This window comes from Pinus tabuliformis, chromosome J (assembly GCF_031772625.1).
Source record: "Pinus tabuliformis cultivar Carrire ecotype Pingquan chromosome J, CPIR1, whole genome shotgun sequence".
Classification (NCBI taxonomy): Eukaryota; Viridiplantae; Streptophyta; class Pinopsida; order Pinales; family Pinaceae; genus Pinus; species Pinus tabuliformis.
The window spans coordinates 495,911,600-495,936,616 of NC_142295.1; the positions used below are offsets into that span (position 1 = coordinate 495,911,600).

The 25,017-nt window shown below is 36.5% G+C and overlaps 1 pseudogene across 1 annotated transcript; it reads right to left on the reverse strand.

The window, feature by feature from the left end:
- Positions 1-4,928: 4,928 nt before the first annotated feature.
- Positions 4,929-7,579, reverse strand: LOC149227961 (65-kDa microtubule-associated protein 1-like; annotated as a pseudogene). Its single transcript, XR_016248338.1, has 6 exons — positions 7,367-7,579; positions 6,607-6,809; positions 6,316-6,478; positions 5,982-6,199; positions 5,714-5,918; positions 4,929-5,621 (listed from the first exon to the last, which is right to left on the reverse strand). The product of XR_016248338.1 is annotated as a 65-kDa microtubule-associated protein 1-like (transcript).
- Between the last annotated feature and the right edge of the window lie 17,438 nt (positions 7,580-25,017).

The window sequence follows — 25,017 nt, forward strand, 5'->3', positions numbered from 1 at the left end:
AGATTTAGGGTAATTTTGTACTCACCCCGTACTTATTTGTACTAAATGTTGAATCCATTGAGATTATATTGTTGTGAGAATATTTTAGCATCATTGAACGCATCCACTTTGTTTGTATGCCTATGATAAAAGGGATGTTTTCAGCAAGATCTTGTTTCTGGTAGAAGAAAAAGCTCTCAGCGTGTTCCTTATACCAACATTCTACACTGATTGGATCACTTTGATCTTTGGATGGAGTTGCCGATTGATTTAGAAATGTCCATCTCCCAAAAATCATTTGGAAGAGAATATAGTCAAAACTAGATAGGGGAAGCTAAAAAATGATTCCTCTCTAGGTTATCGCAGGGTTCCCAGTGCCTCATAAATAGACCAGCACTATTCATGAAATTAGGGCCATTATCCAGGATTTTCTTTCAGTCATCCAAATCTTTGAAGATTACTATGAAAAGACCCTTGGCATGTAGGCAAAGATCAAAGGGGGCTTTTGGTTGCCATTTGATCTGGATCCATCACAGGATATCGCAGGATATCTCAAACCATCATTACTCATAATTACCCAAGCAAGTGTTTTACAAAATACACCCCCTTCTGCAAAATTTCAATTGATCATTATTGAACAAAGCCCTGACTCTTTATATACACAAATAAACCAATTTTCAAAGTCCTAGGATGGGGATGTCCTTAGATATAACCCAATGTTAAAAGTCAATTGTAATTGATGGCTTTCCTATCCTATTCCCAGTTTTAATTTTATGGTGAATTGCAACTCACTTGCAAGAGACATTCAGGGACAAATTGTGAATTTGGTCTTAGGGTCTAAAAATTAAACCAAGTTGCGCAAATGAGTTCTATAAGATCCAAAATTTATGTTTGCCAAAGTCCCATGTGAGCACACTACTCATAATTTCTCAAGCCAATGTTTCAAAAAATCCAGCCCCTTTTGTAGAATTTGCATTGATATTTATTAAACAAAATCGTAGCTCTGACGGTCCTCAAATAAACCAATTTTTAATGCATGGAGTCGTAGGAATGGGGTGTTCATATTTTTCACTTGGTGCCAAGAGTTCAATATCAGTGGTTTTCTCATCTGAGCCCTATTTTGAATTTTATGGCGAGTTGCAACTCACTTCCAAGAGCCATTCAAGGACACATTTTGAATTTGGTCTAGGGGTATGAAAATCAAATTGAGGAGTAGAAACGAATTTCGTAAACTCTAGCATTTTTTCTTGGCCAAGGTTCATACAAGCATGTTACCCACAATCACTCATGATAATGCTTTTGAAAATGCACCCCCTTATGTAAAATTTTTATTGATATTTACTAAACAAAATCCTAGCTCCGAGTATCCTTATATAAACCATTTTCTGTCCTATGGAATCCTAGGAGGAGGGGTTACTTTACCTCTAATCAAGTGGTAGGAGTCCAATGAAATAAACTTTTTTCCTATTTGAGACTCAGTTTGAATTTTATGGTGAGTTGCAACTTTTTCTTGGATCCATTTAGGGACATATTGTGAATTTGGTTGAAGAGTATAAAAACAAAAGACAAAAAAACAATAAAGAGAGAATTAATTAAAATTAAAGGACATAATTGAGGTTCTACAAGGACATTAATTTAGATGTTAAATGACTAGTGAAGACACTAATAAATCAAACATCCATCAACTAAAATGATACATAAGAAATCGAAAGAGTGACTACTAATCGAAACTAAGATACATCGTTTCTCTTCAAGCCTCTCTTGTTTATTTGTCTTCTAACAAATTATTTGTATTAGTTATTTGGATTCTAACATCCATTTCTTGATTCCAAAAGAGATAAAAGTGAAACTAAAATAGTAAGAGAAAAACTGTGTATGTATATATAACGTTCAATCAACATTTTTGTACTTATAATTTTGAATTCTACTTTGCATGGGGCTAGTTTTGAGAATCGAAATTTAAAATAAGTGTGGGGATTTTCCATAAAAGTAGAAAATTCATTTGTGTATGACTTGTATAATGCATATGGATGGAATTGTTGTTTAGACAACTTTTTCATAGTTAATTCAAATTTGAGCACACAATTATAAAATGTAAGTAAACATACTATAATGACCTTGCATCACGAATTGGAAATGTTTGTTGATGTATATATCAGTGGAATTTGCAAAAACTTAGTTCTATGCAATTTGAAAACCCTAGTTTTATGGAATGTGAAAACCTTAGTGATGTGGAATTTGATAACCCTAGCTTTGTGGAACTTACAAATCCAAGTGTGTGGCTAAGGTTTCTTATTTTGGTGGATGCCCTATGAAGCATTCAAAGAGTCTCACTTGTTCCATCTTGTACTATAGTATGATGGTTAAGGCTAAGTGTGAAAATCCTTGTTAATGACTAAAGAGAAGTGTGGATAATGTCATTTGTTCCTAAGAGGCCAACACAAGTTTTCTCTTTATGAACTTTCCCTAGGATGTTATCTTTGTTCATTAAATTTATGAATTTTATGAGCTAATAAAACATTATAGGGATGGAATTGTTGTTTAGACCCTTGTGACTAATTTATACCAAGCACACCATAATAGACTCCCTTAAGTGACAAATTTAAGCAGCACACATAATTAATTGATGCCCCATAAGCAATATACATACTTGTTACACTTAAAAATGAAACAAATAGTCAAACTACCATAAGTGACCTAGTTAAACATCAATGTACTAAAACACACTCTCGGGATGATACACAGATCCAAAGTGACATATTTATATTCAATTTCGTCCCATTAAATATTTTCATACAACATGAAATCTTGTTTCCACATACCTAATGGGAGCTCGTGCCCAAACCATGAGAGAATGATAACTAATGCCCTAGATACAAAATGACATATCATGTTGCAACTGCGACATCATGGCTAATGTACATAATGGCTCTCTCAATCACCGTCTCAGATTCGTTTAGGGCCGAATGAAATGCATGCGAAGATTCAATTCTCAGTACCCAATCAGATAAATACCCAAGCAGATAAATACGATTAAATACGGTGATCAGGCTTCCACGTTGCTTCAGTATCTGTCCAAGTCTGCGCCATACCGCCGTGGCACGCAATGGACCAGCAGGAACGAGCGACTCTTACCGCGGCCGCCTTCTCAGAGTTTACATTCCGCCTTTGAAGAAGGAGATAGGATGAGTTTAAACGTTCAACAATTTGGTATTTTTGGATAATTTTATTGGAACTGAGTTATTAAAAAAATTGGAATTGCAATGTTCTGTATTTTTATTGGAAAATAGGTTTAACACTTTTAAAAATTCAAAATCGGCGTATTTACAGTTCCACGCGTTCAAAGTTATAATTTGTCAAAAAAATATTAGAAAAATAAATCACCGGAATCGAAATCGTTGAATATTTAGAATACTCTGGAGGCGATAGAGTGCCGTGTCACACAAGAACACACCGGAAATATTCTATATTGATGATTCATTATATATCAATTGTAACAGAGGGATAGAATAGATTAGCATAATTTCAGTTTGCTCAAACAAGATTTTGCAGACATTTACAATTGCTCAATAAAGGTCCGACCGCTATCTTGCCCAATGAAATCACAGGTTAGAGATGCTGGTCTTGTTACAGACAGGAATGACGAAGCAGAATCGTCGAGCGTCCGACTAGATATATCGGCTACATCACTGCGCGGGCGTAAAGGTCGCAAACTGGTCTCTCCATTCGAACCACACAGTGAGATAATTGAAGCTCGAGAGTCCCGGTGTCGCAGTGATAAGGTCACAGCTCCCGAGAAGAAAATTACTCTGTTTGCCCTCAGGCTTGCAATTCTGGAGAAGGCCACCAGCGGGCTTGGCAGCTTGGCCTTCGTCTGGGCCACCGTCGTCCTCCTCGGAGGGTTCGCAGCAACCTTAAAAAAGGTAGACTTCTGGTTCGTGAGCATAATATTGTTGACAGAAGGCGCTCGCATCTTCAGCCGAAGCCACGAGCTGGAATGGCAACATGAGACAACAATAATATCTGTGGCCACGCTCAGAAACGACGCCAAACGGCTGAGTCGCAGGTTCTCTATTAATGGGAACAACTTTATCTTAAGACGAATCTGTGGGTGCTCTAAACACAAGAAAAACCAGAACCGGAAGATCAACATCCGGGAAGTAAATTCTGCTGTCGAGAATCATGATTTATTGAAGAGAACTTGGTCCTCGTCTAGGATTCAATTGATGCCTTATACCGGGTGGCTCTCCATATCCAGAAATGCTAGTCAGATGCTTTTCTGGCTTCAATTGGTGTCGGCTTTGACATGCGTTGCCTTGTCCCTCTCTCGGCTAGCCAGGCAAGACTTCGGCATTGATTCAGGTAGCGACAACATGAATCGGAAAGCGTCTCTCATTATTTTGGGGGATGCAGAGCCCCTGTAACATGTTGGTTTTCGACTCGGCTACTACAACCTCTTGTGGCCGACCCTCAAGGTTTTCCGGAGGAAGATGAGGATTGGATTCCTAGGATGCCAGAAAAACACCGCGCAAAACCCTGAAGGCGGGAAGATAACATTTGAAATTTGAAATTTTCAGCGCGAATTTGGGCATTGAATGGAGGTAGGGAGATGATTTACTGCCGGAGAATGCCCATGGCGATACCATGGGGGCGGGGTATGGTGCTGCATAAGATGGCATAAGATGGGGGTAAGCATTAATGACCCAATAGCATGGGATCTATTGGTTGCCCTCACTGGCAAGCAGCAATGACTATTCATCATTTAAATTTTCTCTAAAATAATGAATATCAATTGCAATGAGACGTTGTACCAGACCCACTAATTAATTTTTGCTTAAAGGCCACCATGATCAAAGCTTTTGGTTCTTGCAGGAAGGAAGACCCACAGAGGCAATCATTGTGAGCATAAGCAGAAGCCGGGAAAACAGTTAAGGGTTTCGCTTGTGGAATCTGGCCACAGAGACGATTGTTTCTTAGATTCATATGCTTCAAATGCTTCAGACCCAACATATGCCCTGGAATTTTCCCTTTGAAACCGTTCCATGACAGATCCAACCATCTCAGCTCCTTTAGCTCGCCCATGGGCCTCGGTATCTTGTCCACCATCCGATTTCTTGAGAAATCCAGGCGCTCAATTTTCTTTAACATGGAGATCGAAGTTGGAACACTGCCCTTCAAACGATTAACTGATAAGTCCAGCCACTTGATGTTGCGCTCGCCATTGATCTTCGAGATCCTGCCTGTGATCTCGTTGTTGGCCAAATTGATGAACTCCAGGCATCCCCCTAGGGATGGGCAAGAATATGAGATATTGTCACTGAAGAGTTTCTCTATAGACCCATACAATTTATTTGAATGAAGATCAAGAACTGAGATGGAATCAGGCAAGGAAACCTTAGAGAGATACATTCATCTTCTCTCTGCATCTAGCAACAGGGGCAAAGTAACATCGAGGTCTTCCTCTCAGAGTGATAAATTCAGCATTCAGTGTTTTCTCTGCATCTAGCAGCGAGGGCAAAGTAACATCGAGGTCTTCCTCTCAGAGTGATAAATTCAGGGAGCTTGCTAATAGCTGCCTGTGCCCTCTCAGCACGCTTCAAGGTAAGGTGTGCACCCCTGCTTGCATTGTACCGGTTTTCATCCTGTCAAAGTTATCAATATCCACACGCTTGTGTCACAATGAGGAAAATTTTGACAACAAAATTCCACTATCTCTAGTTCTTGTCTTCCTTACCTTGTTATAATCTTCAAGCCAACTCTCTTCTTCACAGGCAGCTAACCATTTTTCAATTCTTTCCAAGATTTCTTTCCTGCTAAATGCTTCTTCTTTAGTCTTTGCAATTTGCTCTTCAATGCTCTCAAGAAGCTCGGAAGGGTCAACTAACCCCGTGAACAAATAAAAGGAAAGCAAATAAGTATCACCTAACAGATAGGAATTACTCCAATAATTTTATCAAAGATATGTTCTCCCTACAATAAATTATTATTATTTAAGTATATACCATGAAAAGAGATTACCAGAATTGAGCAGTGAAAGAAACAATACCCAAGAGAACTTACCAGAATCCATGGAGGCAATTGACTTGTCCAGCATAGTATTACTTTCAGCAATGAGATGTGTTCTCCTGCAAATTTCTTCTAACTTTGTTCGCTTCTTAAGAACAAGCTCCTTCATCTTACTTCATTTTAGCTCTTCAAGTCTTGAAACCTCTGCTTCACGCTGTATCATCATAATTTGACTAAGAATCTAAACAAACAAGCTGGCTCGCACCACATCAATATGCATAAATACTACATGCATGCATGTAGAGGATCATCCAAATTTCTCAAGCCTACATGGTTAATAAATTCCATAGACAGGGCATTTGGAGAACATATTTCATGCTCTGAAGCTGCAATGTTGCAGGTGACATTCTGGAACATCTGTTGCTCTTCCATAGGGATGTCCATTAGCTTCCAAACTTCAAAGCTCCAGCATAGTTGTGGCCAAATCTTGAAACTGGAGATATGAAAAAATCAAAAGAATCAGCCCAATGCACCACATTATGTGGCAACACAGATTAGGGTAATAGCAACCAACAAAACAAAGGGGTAAACAAATTGCATGGGCAATCTCATGAAAATAACCTTTTGCGTTCGTTTCTTTTTTTCTTCTCACAGTGTTTGAATTGTCGCAGCCAACCTATCAACAGTGTCATTACTAATGCTCTTGGATTGTTCAGACTCATCCAAGCTTGGATGCACATCTATTACCGTACGTACAAAATCCAAGCCAAGGATAATCCATGGATTGTGTTGACAAATTCAATGACTTTGTATAGACGCTCACTCTACATCAAAAACAAATGGAAAAAGAACAGATCAGATACACAAAAATACATAAAAAACAAAGGCGAAAGGACATATCACAAATTCAAAGGACATATCCACAGATTACAAATAAACAAGGGGTTTAGACACTTGAATTAATTGAGAAAATTAAAAGTATTTAAAAATTAAAGGAACTATGATAGATTTGTTAGCAAAACTCAAACCCCATGAAAATCATAAATGTGTAAAATTGGGTCCTCATGAATTTCGGCTCTATGTATGAGACGAAACCCATCCCATAGTGATACAACACTTGCTCCATCAAGCTAGATCTTTTCAAAGCAATTTATACAACAATACACATCTTATCACCGTTTTCTTACCAATTTTTTTGTAAGCTTGAACTTGTTTTCTTGCTATAAATTTTTGGTTTTTTGGAACATAGCTAATACGGTTAAACCCATAAAATACCCTAATAGACTCGGTAAATCCTAACTCTCTTTAGGGTTATCCCACATTGCAACTAATAGCAAAAGCATAAGACAAAATAAAATAGCGAAGCAGTAGTAATTCTTACCTTTTCTCTTTGAAGCGATTGAAGTTGCTTCTGGTATTCTTCAAAATTCCTAAGAGATAGATCATTTTCATCCACTGAAATGGTGGACGGACTAAGCTCTGCACGTCCTAAAATTTCATTTGAAATCTTCTGAATCTGCATTTTAACATCCCAAATTTGTTGAATTCGTTCCTCTTTTCTTCAGCGCATTTCTTCCAACAGAGGAGTTATCGCTTCCAGGCTCCCTGCACTTCTGTCTCCCTAAAATGGAGCAGGTAAAACCAATATCAGAGTCTTGTAAATGGAGCTAGATGTTTATACTCCCACTTCAATTTTGTTGCTAGATGTTTATACTCAATGCCCGTCTCCCTGATGGTTCGTGTGTTTCACTGGGAGAGGTTTTCCACTTTTGCCGAGCTCTTTGTGGCATCTTAGATTCAAATACCGGGGAGTCCAAATTCTCATTAAAATCTCCCCAGTTGGCAGTTGGTTTCTGCTGAGTGAATGTGGCTTTTGATACAAGGTAAAGATATTGGTGCACCATAGCTGGATATTGGTGTGCTAACTGATCATATTTACCTTTTTGGTATTGGTGTGCTAACTGATCATGTTTAACTTTTTGATATTGGTCCACCATAGCTTGTAGAGATTTTAATAAAAAGTATGGAAGGTTGATTTTTCTATTTCTCCTTAAATGATCTTAAAGAAACAAAAAGGGTATATTATGCAAAATGAAGCTCCTCCTTCATAAGTAAAATATCTAATACCTAATAATATATTGGAGTATTTCACCCCAAGGTTTTGGCAATGACAATCACTTTACTCCTGGTCTAATATCTTCCAATGTTTCCCTTTCTTCAAGAAATTCTGCTACTGTCTCTTCATAAATTTTAAAACTAACATTTGCCATTTGAGCTATGTTGGTCTGAAGATCGAAATATAGAGTGAAATGCTCTGCCAAGGGTATATTTTCAATTCGTTGAAAAAAAGGCAAATGTCCCGCCATTCTAAAAATTTATGCAACCTCTAAATTGTGTATGGCCATGTCTGTTGTAATTGGATCTGGTCAGAAAAGGTTGCTGCCCATTGTTGCACATTCTTTATACAATTCTGCTTCTTAACATGATTATGGAATTTTTTGAAAAATCAGTCTTCATACACTTAGCTACATAGTAGTTATGTAGTGAATTAAAATGGTGGCTACTGGTTTTTAATATATTGTGCCACGAGATTTCATGGACTTGGTGGATTTCCCTTAGTCCATATCTCCATACTATCATTAATTATGATGCATGTTAACTAGATATTGAAGCGTGTTGGCACCTTGATTGGTGGAATCAATTTTAATTCTGGATAGCCCTCAATCATATTGCGTTCTAATAAGAATTTATCAAATGGCCTCTGCTGACATCAAGTGAGCATTAAATGGATTTGTACAAAGGGTAATGGTGTACGAAGTTCGAAAGATTATACGTTGGCTGGTGTGAGTGATCATCATATAATGGTCATGTCAAAGATATAGTGTTATAATAATGATTGTACATGTGGTATTAATCAAGTAATTTAAATAATTAGTTTCAATATTACTTGATATGTGGTGTTGGAAAGCTAAGAATGTCTCTTTTGTTGCAGAGTATCCCTTCAGATTATGTCCATTTGGAAAGTTTGATGAACATGCATTGTTGCTCCATAATGAGGCTATGATAACTATTGTCAGGTTCCTGAAATTGCGGTACTCTGTCTTTCTATAGTGCCTGCTTCCTTGAAGTTGTTGATTTCCTATGAAATGAAAGATTTCATTATCTGGAATAAAATATTGACTTCTTGATATATGTGACTAATAGTATATTGCAACTACAATTGGTATAGTTTCAAATGGAAATCACAAATCATAACAAGTGTATTGATGAATTCTGAAAAATTTTGCTGGTGTTCTCTAAAATAACTTCTTCAAATTTACAACATTGTTTTTTTGGTTTTTTTCTTAATTACTACGATAATATCTACCATTTCTGTTTTTCAAGAATTACCATAGCTAATACCTACCATTTTTGTTTTTCAAGAATTACCATAGCTCACAGTGCCATTTCTGGTTTTCATTGTGAGATTTTTCTTCAAAATTTTCTATAATAGATATTTCCATTTTTGGTTTTCAAAAGATATTATATCCTACAATGCCATTACTGATTTTTATTGTAAGTTTTTCTTTTATTTTTTATAACATGTATTTACAGGAATCTGGAAAATCCGGACCTAATTGGGTCTTCTAATATATTCAGTTCTTGGTGTTGAAACAATTTGTGAGTGAATTCCTCCTTGGATTCAAGTTTCTTGTATAGCTTCAATCTATATCTATTTACCAATAGTGGTAACTTCTCATCAATTGTCCTAGACTTTACAACTCCATTTCATACACATGTTCAACTTCACAGGGTCCCAACCACCTCGTAATTAGTTTCCATTTAAAATCTTGGAATCTTGAGTCATATAACAATGCCCAATCACCCTGCTAAAATGATTTATTTTTTATGTGTTGGTCATGCCAATAAACTATTTGTTGGTGAGTTGTTTCTAAAATTTATAGAGCTTGTTGTCTATACCCTTTCAATTGATTAAGTTGAGCAATCCTTTCTCTTTGTGTTGTAAAAATATTCATCCCCAACTCCATTGCTTTCTGTAAAGTCTTAATTTTAAATTCAATGGGTAACAATACGATCTTACCGAACACTAACACATAGAGTGTAAATCCAGTTGAAGTTTTCCATGTGGTTTGGTAAGCCCACATTGCTTTTGGAAATCTATTTTCTCAATCTTGTTTGTGAAATTGATTCACCCTCCCCCTCTTAGTATAAATGTAATTTCCAATACATTCTTGTCTTCTAAAAGGGTCTTTAGGAACTTATCCTAAGAATGAATCCAAATTGAATTTAAAAAGAATTAGTATATTGTAAAAGAATGGAACCATCCTTTGGCTTGATGTCATTAGGAATATGTTTTACCAATCTATCAAATCTTTAATCAAAATTCCTTACAATTTTTTATTTTATTGATTTCTTTTTTTTTTCTTTTTTTTTCTTTCATCTCATCAAACTATGTCAACAATGATCTACCATCTTTCTTGGCTTGCCTTCTTTTAATAAAAACATCATAAAAATATTTCTAAGATTTAATACCTTTATGAGGAAGAATATTGTAGGATGTTTTGCATTTTCAACTAAAGGTGAAAATAGGAGCTTCATAACCACATCCTCATGATAATTGTTAATTGGATGAAATTGGATGAAGTTTAAAGGTTGCATAAAATTAGGTAAGTGTTCTTCAACAAAGATGACATTGTTGCTAGAAAATTTAGGTAGCCATTTATCAATTTTCTCACCAATTCTATGAGCATAACCTTAAATTTTGGACATGTCCAAGGTCATAAATTCATGGAACCCATGGTTGCAAAGCCATTTTAGTTAGTAATGGAGGATTGATAAAAAGAGATTTAACTAAACATGGGAGTTATGGGGAACTCTTGTTTTATAGACCTTGATAGGATTACCATATTTTTGAATACATATTTCGTTGGAATTTCCAACACTTGGGTTCTCTTGGTGGAGTCATCACATAAGCATGTATATTAGGCTTAGGGATAGGCTCATAAAAAATGGATGAAGCATAAACTTCAAAATTCCAAGGGCCTAAATTATCCATGGAAATGACACCAAAATGTTATGACAAAATATAGCACCTTAGTGCAATGCATTTCACAAGGCACTAAGACAAGTGTAACATGGAAGTGTGACCACTATCACTTAGGAAATTACTTCCCTCTCTTTCATTAAGGATGGATCTTGAAGAAGGGAGGCTTCCCTAGTATGTTCAAGGGTTCTTGAGGCAAGAGGAAATTAAGTCTAAGGAGTTCTATATTAACTACTCATAATATGACCTCTTAGATATAACATTCAAGATAATGAGAATGTGGTTTAATTAGACCAATTCCCAAATTTTAGCGAAAGAAGTTCTAAGAGAATTTAAGATGTTTGGCAAGTAAACATTTTTCAAAGAGCGAACCCCAAACATCATTGTTGCAAAATTTGCATAAAATATGATGGATTTCAACAACAAGATAAGTTATAACACTAACAAATAAAACAACCTTTGAACAAGTGATAGTCAATGCAATCTAGGGCTCAAATTATGAGTTAAACTAGGGTATATTAAGCCAACTAAATCTAAAAATTAGTACGTTCTTAAAAACCTTAAGAAACATGATGTCTAGCTCTAGAAGGGATGGAAAATAAATCAACAATTCTAAATATGAAGGTAATATCAATATTGATCCAATTTAATGCACTTTTATTTAAAACATGTAGCTATTCCATGGCCGAAAATGAATATTTTGCTGTTATAACCCAAAAGTAACCCTAAAACATATAATAAAAGGCTAAAATTTTGATATTTTTGATTGATTATTGTGAGAAGGGCTAGTGCCTACTTATTTTTGGGGCATATGGGGTGAAATAAGGACTCGGGAGCAAAAAAAATGATCTAGGTTGATATCTAGGACCTTCCACTACTAACCCTAGATGATCTACTCAGTACCTTAGAAAATCCAACAATTCAAAGGAAGACTCTCCACTAAAAATTTTCCTAGGGTTTTAAGAGGGTTTTTTCAAGAAGAAACCAAAAGAATACATTATTTGCACTAGAAAATTAAAATTACACCTAATAATCATCCATGAACGAATCCATCAATATTAGAAGAAAACTTACTTATAAAATCAAGATACTCCATAAACTGTAGCCACAAAAATCCATAGAAGTTGCAAGATCATCTATAAAACCATCTCTGTGAGAAGCTGCTCTAGTTATCCTTCCAAACCTTCTAGATAAAGAGAAAAGAAGACAAGTATTGATATATCTCCACAAGTAGAAATGATTTACAAGTGAGGAATGATTCTCTTACTTATATGAGAGATCTAATTCTTCCTCACCCCCTAAAATCCCTAAAAGCATAAAATAATGCTCTAGTCTCTCACAAAGTATAGATGTAAGGAAATAATACATAAAATATCCATTCTACAAGAGTGGATAAATTTAAAGACCCCAATGATACCTCATAAATGAAGAGTAATGCCAAAATTGTCAAGTCCTTGTCCTAAAATGTGTGTTCTAAGGCCACATGTGTGGCACAAATTCTCTCTATGAGTGGAAGGCTCACTCCAAGTGGAAAGTAAGGGATTCAAAAATGAAATTTTATTTCCAAAAGTCACAACATTTCATCATCAACAATAACATCAATCTTTGAAAAGTGTGACATCATCATAAAAGTGTTCTATCACCATGAAGAGGTTCCATCAAGGTGCAACGCCTCATCTCCAAGTGTAACATCATGATCAATGTAACATACCTCCTATATCCCCTTCCCCAACTAAGGGTAGAATTAGGTAGTTACTATGCTGACCCAACTCCCATTGTCACATTATGGAAATGGGGTCTAAATTTCTCGACTTATTGACTTAATAAAAACAAGAAATAGATAACATCGTTGTGTTCGTCTCATAGAGACCTTTCCAACAATATAAAATTTGATCCCCAAATGGAAAGATATGGCTAAATATAACCTAGGCCAATTAAACTATGCCAAGTCATGAGGTCTGACACGTGGCACCCACGTGGTGTCCACATGATTGTCAAATCGTAAGCCATGTAATACCATGTGACAACTATCAACTTAGTCATACACCATGCCCTACTAACCAATGAGCATCCATACATGGGGCAAGGCGGGTTAAGTGGGTGCAGGCCCTCCCCTAGCTGAATCACCCTACTACCTATGACCCCAATGATTTTCCATCTTACTTCCTTCCAAAACGATTGAGGAGGTTTACTCTGGGTTATGTGGCATAACACATTTCACTATGGGACTTGGTCTCCCCTTTAACTTGCAAACAACTTCGTTCACGCCACATGGTGCTTGTCCCCACTAGATGGGCCCCACATGCCAGGTCACCCTAGAACTTATGCCTTGACATTTATTTTTTGTGCTCTAGTCAAAATCTTGGGGAACAGGGTCCAGGGTGACATCATCAGTCCCTAAACGCCAAGATAACACCCTTCTACATCACACTCTTCACATATGCTAGGTCCTTCGTAACCTTTGAACCCTTGCAATTCATGACTTTGTATTATATGAGAATAGGCCTTCTTCCCGGTTGATGTATGTGTCCATGCAGTGGCCCACCTTTCCACCTCACCTTGAGTATTTGGTCTCGGGAGTTCCCTCTTATTTTTCCCTCTGGGACATATGGGGAAACTGCGTTGGGATTCATTCAACAGTCAAGGACGCTCGTCCTATGATGGTCTAGACATCCCCTAATTACACGCTTGGTCACTGTGCATGGTCACTTGGTTTATGAATTTCAAACTTTGTGGCTCCTCTAGGCCCTAATATGCAACCCACAACATATGTAAGTTTGAATGGTTTGGAGCTAACTCCTAGCCCTTGGGCCCAACCATGGCGATTCTATTATACATAAGTCATTGTGACATTGTGCCTGGGCCCCAAGAGCACTAAGGCTCGACTCTCACTTGACCTATATGCACAAAGCTTGGACTTGATAGCTTTAAGGGACTCTTCCGTTAGTGCCTGATATATCACTATCCCTCCTAAGCTTGCAAGAAATCTCCTAAATCAGCCTGCAAAATGTGTGTATCTATACACACACACACACACACACACACATCTTACAAATGCTAATTCTCCTAATTTTGTAATTTACAAACAAGGGCCATCGATCTCATCATTTCAAACAAATAATTAATTAACAAAGGTTTTCTACCTATTCACACACATATCATATAGACCATTCCACTGACTTAGGATTATTATAGAAATAAACCATTTCAGAAGGAAAAACACTCAAGAGCATTTTCATACAGGAATTTACATTCCTCATTCATATATGAAATAATGCTCCTGAACATTAATAGAACACTATGGCAACGTAATAAACAAAAACATGATTATGAACACAAGAAAAAAATAAGAGTTTATTTATCTTATAAAATCTATGGTAACTAAGAGCGGGACACTAACTCTCTACCCAACCATAAACAAGCTACAACCACAATTACTTGTAGATGTCACCCTCGAGCTAGATTCTAGTGCTTGAGGTGGAGTGCTTATGAGAGAAATTTTAGTTGAAATAGGATTACACAAGGCCACACCACCTTCATCCACCAACTACACAAGCCTTCACTTGAATTCTCTAGATTTTACAGGAATGTGATAGTCATACCAAGATATCATAGTATAGAGAGTTTCAACTCACTTTCAAGAGAGGAGAGTCCACATCGAGGGAAGGATCATTAGTGGATAAGCTATTGATGGGTAAGAAGATCACCTCTACAAGTAGCTCATTAGCGATTCAAGCAATAGAGATTCATACCCGAGGCAACTCTTAGTGGTTCATCAACAATCACAAGCACTTGAATGCCTCTTCCCAATCAATAGGTTCATCAATCCACAAGCTTCTAGTGGGTTATTTAGCCTTACAGGAAAGCCACTACTATCTATAATTCTTTCACCCAAAAAGCCTCTAAGAGGGTTCTTCAACTGGTTTAATCTCTCAAGAGTTTTACAATTGCAAATTCTAATCGTTACCCTCTCTATGCTCTCACCTCTACCCTTGGAGGAATTTTTCTTATAGTATTGTTCTCTATGCATTCTATTCCACTGCCTCTATGCGCATCCCAAGGAGAGTGTGAACCACCTCCTTTTTCTCTACTATGTATGCATATCCCATGCACATGGGAGTGTGTGTGCAATTCCAAACATACTAACTTTATGTCTTCTCACCAGCTCCATGCCAATCAACCACTCAGGGTAGTCCAACCCATGCTTCCTTTAAGTCTTTTGTTATTTTCTTTCTTGTTGTTGGAGCTAAAGGACACCTGGCCATGTCCTTTCCCATTTTAGTTAAATTATGGCACAATCAACCCCTTTAAAACCACTTAGACAACTAGGACTCATATTTAAATCAAACCATTCCTCAAGAAATCTCCCTCCTCAAGAAATCAAGAATTTGTGTCCCTTCTCTTAGCCTTTTAAATAATTACAATTATTTACAATGAAAGAAATATTGAATAAGGGATGTCACATTCCCATCCCTCCTGGGGGGAACATCGTCCTCGATGTTCAATAACCATACACAAACGAAACATGATTCAGACCAAGCATTGTTGATATGGATCTTTGTATACACATCTATGTACAACATTCACATTATATTTACATTTTCTTTATTCAACAAATAAGAAAGGATACATTTCCCGCATCTGGTCAACCATTTACCATGTGGCTTCATTGGGCCCAAAGTGCTTGAATTAGACTTTGGATTGATCTATTGCTTGATTATGGAGTGTGAGCTACCTCTGATCCAAGATGCATAGAGATTCCGGTTGGAACTCTCCCTCTGGTTTTAACTATAACACATACCAATGAATTACATGATTAGCATCCTACACGTATCTTTTAGGAAACAAAACATGAAAGACATCATTAAATATTATTGCTAGAGGCAAGCCCAACCTATAGGACCCAACCTATAGGACATTGGCCTTATCATTTTGAGCACATCAAATAGCCCGCAAAACCATGGTACCAACTTGGCACATGACCCAAATTTTAAGGATCTCTTCTTGTGTCTAACTCGTAGAAAACATGTTTCCCAACTTGGAACTCCTTGTGAACACTATGTTGGTGATTCAGATTGGATCATTATATTGTTTTTCATCCATCTCAATGCATTTAGAGTGGAAAAAGCAGAGGAATCATCTCACGAGACCATTTTTACCGGTGGGACCTAGTTTGGCAAAACGAGGTTTGAAACCTTCCAGGAGAATTTTGAGGCATAAAATGACATTTTTTGGGGGTAAAAATTTATCGTTTTAGTGTAGCACCTCCTCATGCTATTCTACACAAAAATATATCTCCAAAAATGCAAGAAGCGCGTTAAGCGGAGTTTGTATGCAAAAGTTATGCCACTCAGAAGTTGACCTTCCTAGTTTCACACCTATAGTTCGGGAGGATGCCACGTCAACCCCCATTATTCATGGAAAATGGGATAGACACGTGTTTTTGATGTAAAATACTCTAGAAGAGTCTATATTGTAACTCTGTTTAAGAGTTGATCTAGTCAAACTTAACCAATAGTAGGTTATCGAGCTGTGTTATAACTGGGCCATGAGGAGGAAGAGGCATTCCATTATTTTGAGAGAATTTTGTTTCATAGTTGAGCAAAGATAGTAAGGAGAGATAGGAAGTAGAGTACACAGAGAGGATCTATGCATTTTAGCATTCCATGAGCCACAAACATTACTTCTTTGTACCTGCAACCTTATTTTCCAAACAGAGAAAGAGAGCGAAGCGACCTCACCTTCCAACTAGGTTTTCTCCTGAAAGGTTTTCCCAGAGCATATCATGTGTATTATGTGTGTATGTGATCCCTATTTTATCGTTCTCTATTTTCTGCATAATTTCCATTCGCATGCATGCATTAATTACAATTAAATTTACAATTCTTAAAGTTTAATAAAACTATAATAGTGTAAAAAAAATCAGAATTTTAATATATTATTATCATATTTGTTGTGACGAACTATCTAGTGGAATATCCACAAAAATTTATGGATCATTTGGTCTGCATAGCTCTTCTGCCTATCCTATGCCACTTTTAAATTTTACTTAATAGCTTGCATTTCTTATTCCATATCCTTTAACATGTAAATCTGGATAAAGAACTTGTTTACTGGATCATTCCAGCTGATAGGAGTATTAGAACTACACCCATAAAGTGCTTCAAATGAGCTCATTCTCATGGATTCTTGATGCCTGTTGTTGAATGAAAACTCTGCAAGAGGAAGATATTCTTCGTGTTTCTTTAGCTGATGAATTACATACATCCTTAGCATGTCCTCAAGAATAATGATAGTTATTTCTTTTTTCCCATCTGTTTGAGGATGTATGTCATACTAAAGACCAACTTTGTTCCCAAGCGTGTAAATAATTCTCTCCAATATTTTGGAGTAAATTTGGCTTCTCTATCTGACATAATATTCTTAGGAACTCCATTCAGCCTCACTATCTCCTTAATGAATATTTGAGCTACTTCATTGGTTGATTTTGTAGGATTAATAGCCACAAAGTGAACAAATTTGTTCAACTTATCAACCACTACCATGATTGCATCGAGCTACTTATATGTATTTGTTAGCCTTGTAATAAAATCCATATAAATCACCTCCCACTTCTATTTAGGAATGGGAATGGGCTGTAATAAGCCATCAGGGTGCTTGCACTCAACCTTTACTTGCTAGCATACTATGCATTTGGAGATGAAATTTTCCACCTCTCTCTTCAAATCAGGATATAAATATAATTTCTTGATAGTTGTTATCATCTTTTGATAACTTGGGTGGCGAGAATATGGGTTGGCATGAAAATACTTTAATATTCAAGTTGCTGTTATTTGGCACATAAATTCTTCTTCTGAATTCGATCAACCCGCTTTCAATAAGGTTGTACTCCCCACTCCTTGTGCTCTCAGAACCTTGTTGCAATTTCTCTTTCAACTGCTGATATTTTTTGTCTTACTGCCAATCATTTCTGATCCTTTCCTCAATATTAGTTCCATAGGAACTCATGGTTTCTATATGGTTTATTTGCACTCTTCTACTAAGTGCATCAACCACTCTGTTCTCCTTACCTTTTATATATTTGATGTCAAAATCAAATTCGTTGAGTGTAGCCAACCATTTAGCTTACCTTGCGTTTAACTTGGACTAGTCAAACAAATACTTCAATCTTCCATGGTCAGTCATTAGAGTAAACCTTTTGCCGAGGAGGTAGTGTCTCCACATCTTCAATGCATGGGTGATGGAAGTTCAATTAATTTTTTAGATTCGTAATAGACCACTTGACCTTCCTGCATTAGGACTCCACCAAGTCCCTCTTTGCAGACATTCATGCATACAATGAAATCATTTTTGGGTTTGCAATTCTTAGTACTAGTGCATTAGATACCAACTACTTTAGCTGATCAAAGTTGGATGCACAATCCACTATCCATTCAAACTTCTTTCTCTTCCTTTGCAGGGTGGTAATTGAATAACCAATCTTGGAGAATTTTTTAATAAATCTCCTATAGTGGCCTACTATTCCCATGAAGGACCTAACTTTAACCACATTCTTAGATGTTGGCCATTCCATGATGGTCTTAACCTTCTCTGGATCAACTACTACTCCCTCCTTTGAGAATATGTGTCCCAAATAATGAATTCGAGATTGGAAGAAGTAACACTTACCAAGATTTGCATTAATCTTATGCCCCCTTAGAAATTGTAGCACTACAACCAAATGCTCTTCATGTTCCTCCTTGGTCTTTGAATAGATCAGAATGTCATCAACAAATACTATCACAAACTTATCCAAGTAAGGGCAAAACACATTTTGCATCAAGCACATGAAAGTCGCAGGGGCATTAGTAAGCTCAAAGGGAACTACCACAAATTTGTATTTCCCATACCTTGTTCTAAAGGTTGTTTGTTGGATATCCTCATCCTTTATACACACCTGATGATAGCCTGATCTTAGATCAATCTTCGAGAGGACTATTTCTCCCCTCAACTGATCAAATAGATAATCAATTCATGCAATGGATACTTGTTCTTGATGGTTACCTTGTTTAGTTTCCTGTAATCAATCCACAACTTGAGTGTGCCATCCTTCTTCTTAACAAATGAAATTGGTGCTCCCCATGGGGACATGCTTGGCCTTATGTAACCCTTGTACAACATCTCCTTGAGCTGTATCTTCAGCTACACTAGCTCGAGAGTGCTCATTCTATATTGAGCCTTTGATGCTAGGGATACTTCAGCAATATTAATTCAACGGAGACATCCACTTAGCTATGAGGAGGTAACCTTGACATCTCTTCCATAAAAACGTATGAAAACTACTGTAAAACTGGGTATTTCCTCAGGATGTCACTATCATCATTCCTAGTACTGCAATTAGCTTAAATGCTACTACATATTTGCATAGAAAATAGAATACACACCTTTCTGCAACTTCTCTTGGCTTACATATTTGAGATTAATCTTACTGATGTGGGTTTCATATTCCCACCCAATATTCTAGGCTCTCCAACTTTGTCCAAGCATTCAATGGTTTTCCTAAAAAAATCTACCTTGGCTTAATGCAGGTACAACCAATCCATACCCAACAATATGCTATATGCTCCTAATGGCAGCACATTGAGGTTTTCAATAGTTGGCATCCAATTTAATTTGATTAGACAAGCCCTCACCCAATTCTAAATTCTTCTTTTCATCCCTTTGGCCAGTTGAACTAGCTAAGACTAACTATGTGCTTCTCTCTTTAATTCTCAATTATCAACAACAACATGACTGATCTAACTAAAATTTGAACCAAGGTCAATCAAAACTGAATATTTTTGGTCATATAGCATACCTTCCATATCTATAATCATTGCATGATGATTGGCTTGGAGATTATCCAATTCTGCGTAAATTCTGGGTATATTTTGGGCCATGTCATTGATTGTCTCTGCGTCATGTACGTTGTACAGTCTTGAGCCAACGTGCTTGTACTGTGGGAAATATTTCCTCAAGTGATTCCCTCCATAATTCCAACATTTAAATGGATCATTCTCATAACCCTTAGCTTCTTCTTGAGTAGAATGACTTCTATTGGCAGCGTTGGACCTTTGCTGATTTTCTTGGATGACAAGGGTCACACTCACTCCCTTGGTTTCCTTTTTACTTTTCCCTTTAAACTTGACATTTCCCTTGAATTTCTAGTTTTATTTGTACTTAGGTTTATGCCTAGACTACTCATAACAATGCTTCAATTTTCATATTGCATCCTATAATGTATTGGGTTCATCATATTCAATTTTATCTTTGAAATATTGTGGCAGTTCACTAAGATACCTATGAATCTTTGCTTTCTCTTCCTTAAGGTAAGGAATATTCCTTAACAATTCTAAAAATATGGTGGTGTACTCATCATCTATCATTTGACCCAATATGAGCTCATAGAATTCCTTGCTTACTGTCGAAGTATCTCTTAGATAGATGCTAATTCCTGAAATATTCCTCAAACTCCTTCCAAGACAACTCCTCTTCTCTTATTCCCTTCAATTTTTTCAGGTCTTCCCATGAGATGTCAACCTTTCCTTTTAGGCTAAAAGTGGCTACCTTCACTTTCATTTTCTCTGAATAATCGTGAATTTAGAAGAACTTCTTTATACCCAACAACTATGCTTCGAAATCCTCTGATTTATTCATTTCACTATTAAAGTTAGGAGGCTTAGCCTTCTTAAAATCCTCTGATACATGTTCTCTTTCCCTCCTTTCCTCAATGGCAATGACGTTGTGGCCTTCTATGAGATTCCTCATGCTATTTCTCATGGGTGGTTGGCTTCTTTTTAGGAGTACATAACATAGTGCCTCCTTTCACGGTGTCTTCACTTAAAAATTTATGCCTATTTCAAGATCTGTTCTCTTTTGCCCCATTAGCTCTCTATTCTTGTCTCGAAGGGATTTGCATGTCTCTATGGCTAATCACCAACTCATGCTACCCATGCCTTTGCAAGTATGATAGGATTTGCAGTATGATCACATTGACTTCCACTTGTTTTTCTTGTTATTTGACAAGCCTCTCGTTGTCAGCCTTACAACTCCTTATTTCTACTCTTAAGATCCTTAATGTGTCCATCCAATCAGGAGAGTCCACCCCTCCTCACTGTCCAACCGATTTTTCCTCTTCATTTGTCCTTCCTTCTTCTTGTCCATGCTGCGATTGGTCGAAGCTATACTGTACCATTTTAATATTCATTTGATGGTCCATTGGTTCTATGTCATACCACTCTTTGTAGTTCTTGTGGTCTTTTATTTTCATCTTTTTGGGCGTTAGTTCCTTTTATGTATTGTTATACACACACACACACAATTATTATATTTTAACAAAATTTAGATGCATACTAAACACTGTCACCTTGGCTTGCCGATGGAAGTCCGCTGGTGTGAGGCTAGCTGCAACATTACTCCTCACTTACTACATGAGTATTAAGAAAATCATATAAATAATTAATACCATGCTACATGTATATATCACAAAAAAAATACATCAAGCGACACATATAATAAATAAATAAACAACCAAGTTTTTAATGCTTATTTTGAGGCTTTAAAGCCTAATTGGATATTCCAAAGTCCAGTATCAAACCCTTGCTTATTAGTTCTGTGATAGAGCCCTTCTAGTCAAAGTGTTGAACCTGAAAGATATGATTCCACCCTATAACATACCCCATACTATCCCACAACCCCGAGTAAGGGTAGAAGGAGGTAGTTACCATGTTGACCCAACTCCCATTGTCACGTTATGGAAATGAGGTCTAAATTTCTCAACTTTCCAACTTTGCTCAAAACTAGAAACAAATAACATCATTGTGCTCGTCTCATCGATACCTTTCCAACAATATCAATTTTCTTAAATCTTATCCCTGAATTAAAAGATATGTCTGATTATAATCTAGGCAAATTAAACTATTCCATGTCATCAGGTCTGCCACGTGGCAACCACATGGTGTCCATGTGACTATCAAATTATAAGCAATGTCATGCCATGTGACAACTACCGACTCTCTCATATGCTATGCCCTACCAACCAATGAGCATCCATACATGGGAAAGGTGGGTTAAGTAGGTGTGGGCCCTCCCCCGACCATGTCACCCCACTACCTATGACCTCGATGGTTTACCATCCTTCTTCTCGTTGAAACAATTGGGGATGTTCCGTTTAGGATATGTGGTATATCACATTTCTCTATGTGACTTGGACTCCCCTTTAACCTACAAGCAATCTCGTTCACACCACACGGTGCTTGTCCCGACTAGATGGGTCGCACATGCCAGGTCACCACAGAACTTAAGTCCCAACGGTTTTGTTCAATTCTTTACTCATAATCTCCAGGGAACGAGGTCTGGGGTGATGTCCTCGGTACCTAAATGTCAGGATGACACGCTCCTACATTACACTCTCCGTTGAACCTATGAATTGTCCTCTTTTTGAGAAAACTTTTTCCTTTCTTTCACTCATTTTGTATACATTTTCACTTCAACCATGGATTATAGGTCATCTAGGTCATGCACAACTACAATAAAAAGGTATCATCCACTCTCAATTCATAGTCTATGATTTCTTTGTGAAATTGATTGGAAATTTGTTATCGCTACTGAAAGATGCATATTTTGTAGCTAACTAGCATTTTTGCAGCCAATTCTAAGTTGAATAGGTTCATATGAGTTTGAAGACAAACAAGATATATAGATAGTTGTCAGATGTCAACCACATGGACATCCACCTATAGCTTGCAACTAGAAATTTACAAGATGTGTGAATCTTGTTGGTCAAACATGGCTATGGAATGTTGTTCTCAAGCAAAATATTAAGGAGTCAACCTTATCCAAGTGAGCGAGATTTGGAATCTAGAATTTTAATTCATGATGTGTCAACCAAATTTTTTCTCATAATTCACTCTTTCAGTAGCGAATCATGAGAGAAAATTTCCTGTTTTATTTTTATGTTGAATTAAGGACTCCTTTCTTAGCATTAATTTCTTGAAGTTGTTAGTTCATAAAAAAATATAAAATTCTTCGATCTGGAAGAAAGTAGGACAAGTATTAAGTTTGGAATTATCGTTATTCTCTAGAAAAAAACTTTGTTTTACAATTAATACAAATACTCTATTTCCATTCCCTGGTACAATTATGAATGAGTTGGTAATCTAAATCCAGTGATCTAAATTCCTAGTTCCTTATGCTCACTGGGAGGGCTCCTTATGGAGTTGTGAGATAGTATATTTGTTTCTTTAATTTCATTCTTTGTCTCTTTACAATTAATTGCTTTACAGTGATATTAGCATCCATTTTAATTCACTTTTCAAAATATATAAATGTTTTTGATGCTCTGTTTTCAATTCCAGTTTTTCTCATTCGATTTTGGTTCATAACAAGTTGAGCGCTTGACAGTGAAAACAAAACTCCAAAAATATTTCTTTTATGCTTAGTCTCATATTTGTATTGGATGTCATTATTAGTTCTAATTATCTATAAAGGCTTTTTGCGTTTGAAATATGATTTGGTTCATTGATAACTGTTTTTTAAATTTGTTTCATTTCAATGTTTCGTAGAAACTAGGTTTACTTTCTTGTCTTTAGAATATAGTCATTTCAAAGTTTTATGGATTATAATTAGGATCATTTCAAAATATTTATAGAGTAAATATTCCTTTCTAGTTAATTATAATAGATTCCTTTTCATGTTCCAATAGAATAGATTTCCATTTCGTGTTCAATTATAATATATTTCAACTTCAGCTCAAATAGAATAGTTTTCAATTTCTGTTCACTAAGAATAATTTTCAGTTTTTGTTCAGTAAGAATAATTTTCAATTCCTTGAGCATTAGCATAGTTACCTTGAAATTTTTTTATATTGAAGTTTGGAATGGCCTTTTAGACAAAACATGTGTGTATTCTTAATTAGATCTAGTCATAGATAGGTTTTATTTCCATCTTTAGATTAGCCTTCTTTTGAAAATATATGTCCTAGCATATATGGTGCACATACACTTCACAAGTTCACAAATATTGGTTGATAATTTAATGAAGTAATTTAACCAACAATTAAATTACCCAACATTTTGGGCACTGTTTCCAGGGAAGAATATATAGGTGTCTACTTTTCATTAGATTGTCTTTTCATTCAAACAACTTTATTTAGAGAGAGCGATAAGTCAAGAGGTAAAAACTTGGACATCAAAATTGTGGGGTTGCCTTATTGTTGTAATTACATCTCAGAATAGTTCCACTCATTGTTTAGATGCATAATTAAATTCATATTAATAATTTAGGATGCATGTATATAGAATGAGATACTAGAGGTAGATTTCTAAGAAGAGGGTGTAGTTCAATACCCACATCACCAACTACCCTCGCTAGACCACGTAGTGCCATACCACCTTCTGACTCACACATTCCCTGATTGGCAGGTGGAATAAGACTTCCGAAAGTACATAATTCTAAAATTCAACCTAGGTACTCACCAACCTCATCTACAGAAGCTATAGTTGAAGAACCTACATCCCCAACTGAAGGAGTCATATTTATTTCTTCAACAGGTGAACAACTCATAAGACATTAGTTAGAAGTACCTAGTGAAGAGGAAGAAGTAGAAGAGGATTTCTTTTCACCATTGGTAGATATACCAGAGGAAGAAGATTTAGTCAACCCTAGCATTGAGCCTTATATTAGCTCTGAAGAATATATAATGGCAAGAGAAGGGGAAGGGGAAGTACATAATGGAGAAGACATACCAATAATTGTTGGAGGAAGAGGCAGAATAGGAGAGGTGGTAGAGGAGGTCGAGGTGGTAGAGGTGGAAGAGCAGATGGTCGAGATTTTCATGAAGAGGATCCTTTTGGATTCTCTATTTTAGATACAGACACCACTGTGACCATGAAAACCATTTCACCATCCATCCTTACAACCTTCCATGGGTTAAGAAATGAGGATCCAAAAACGTTTGAGTTTGAGGTATT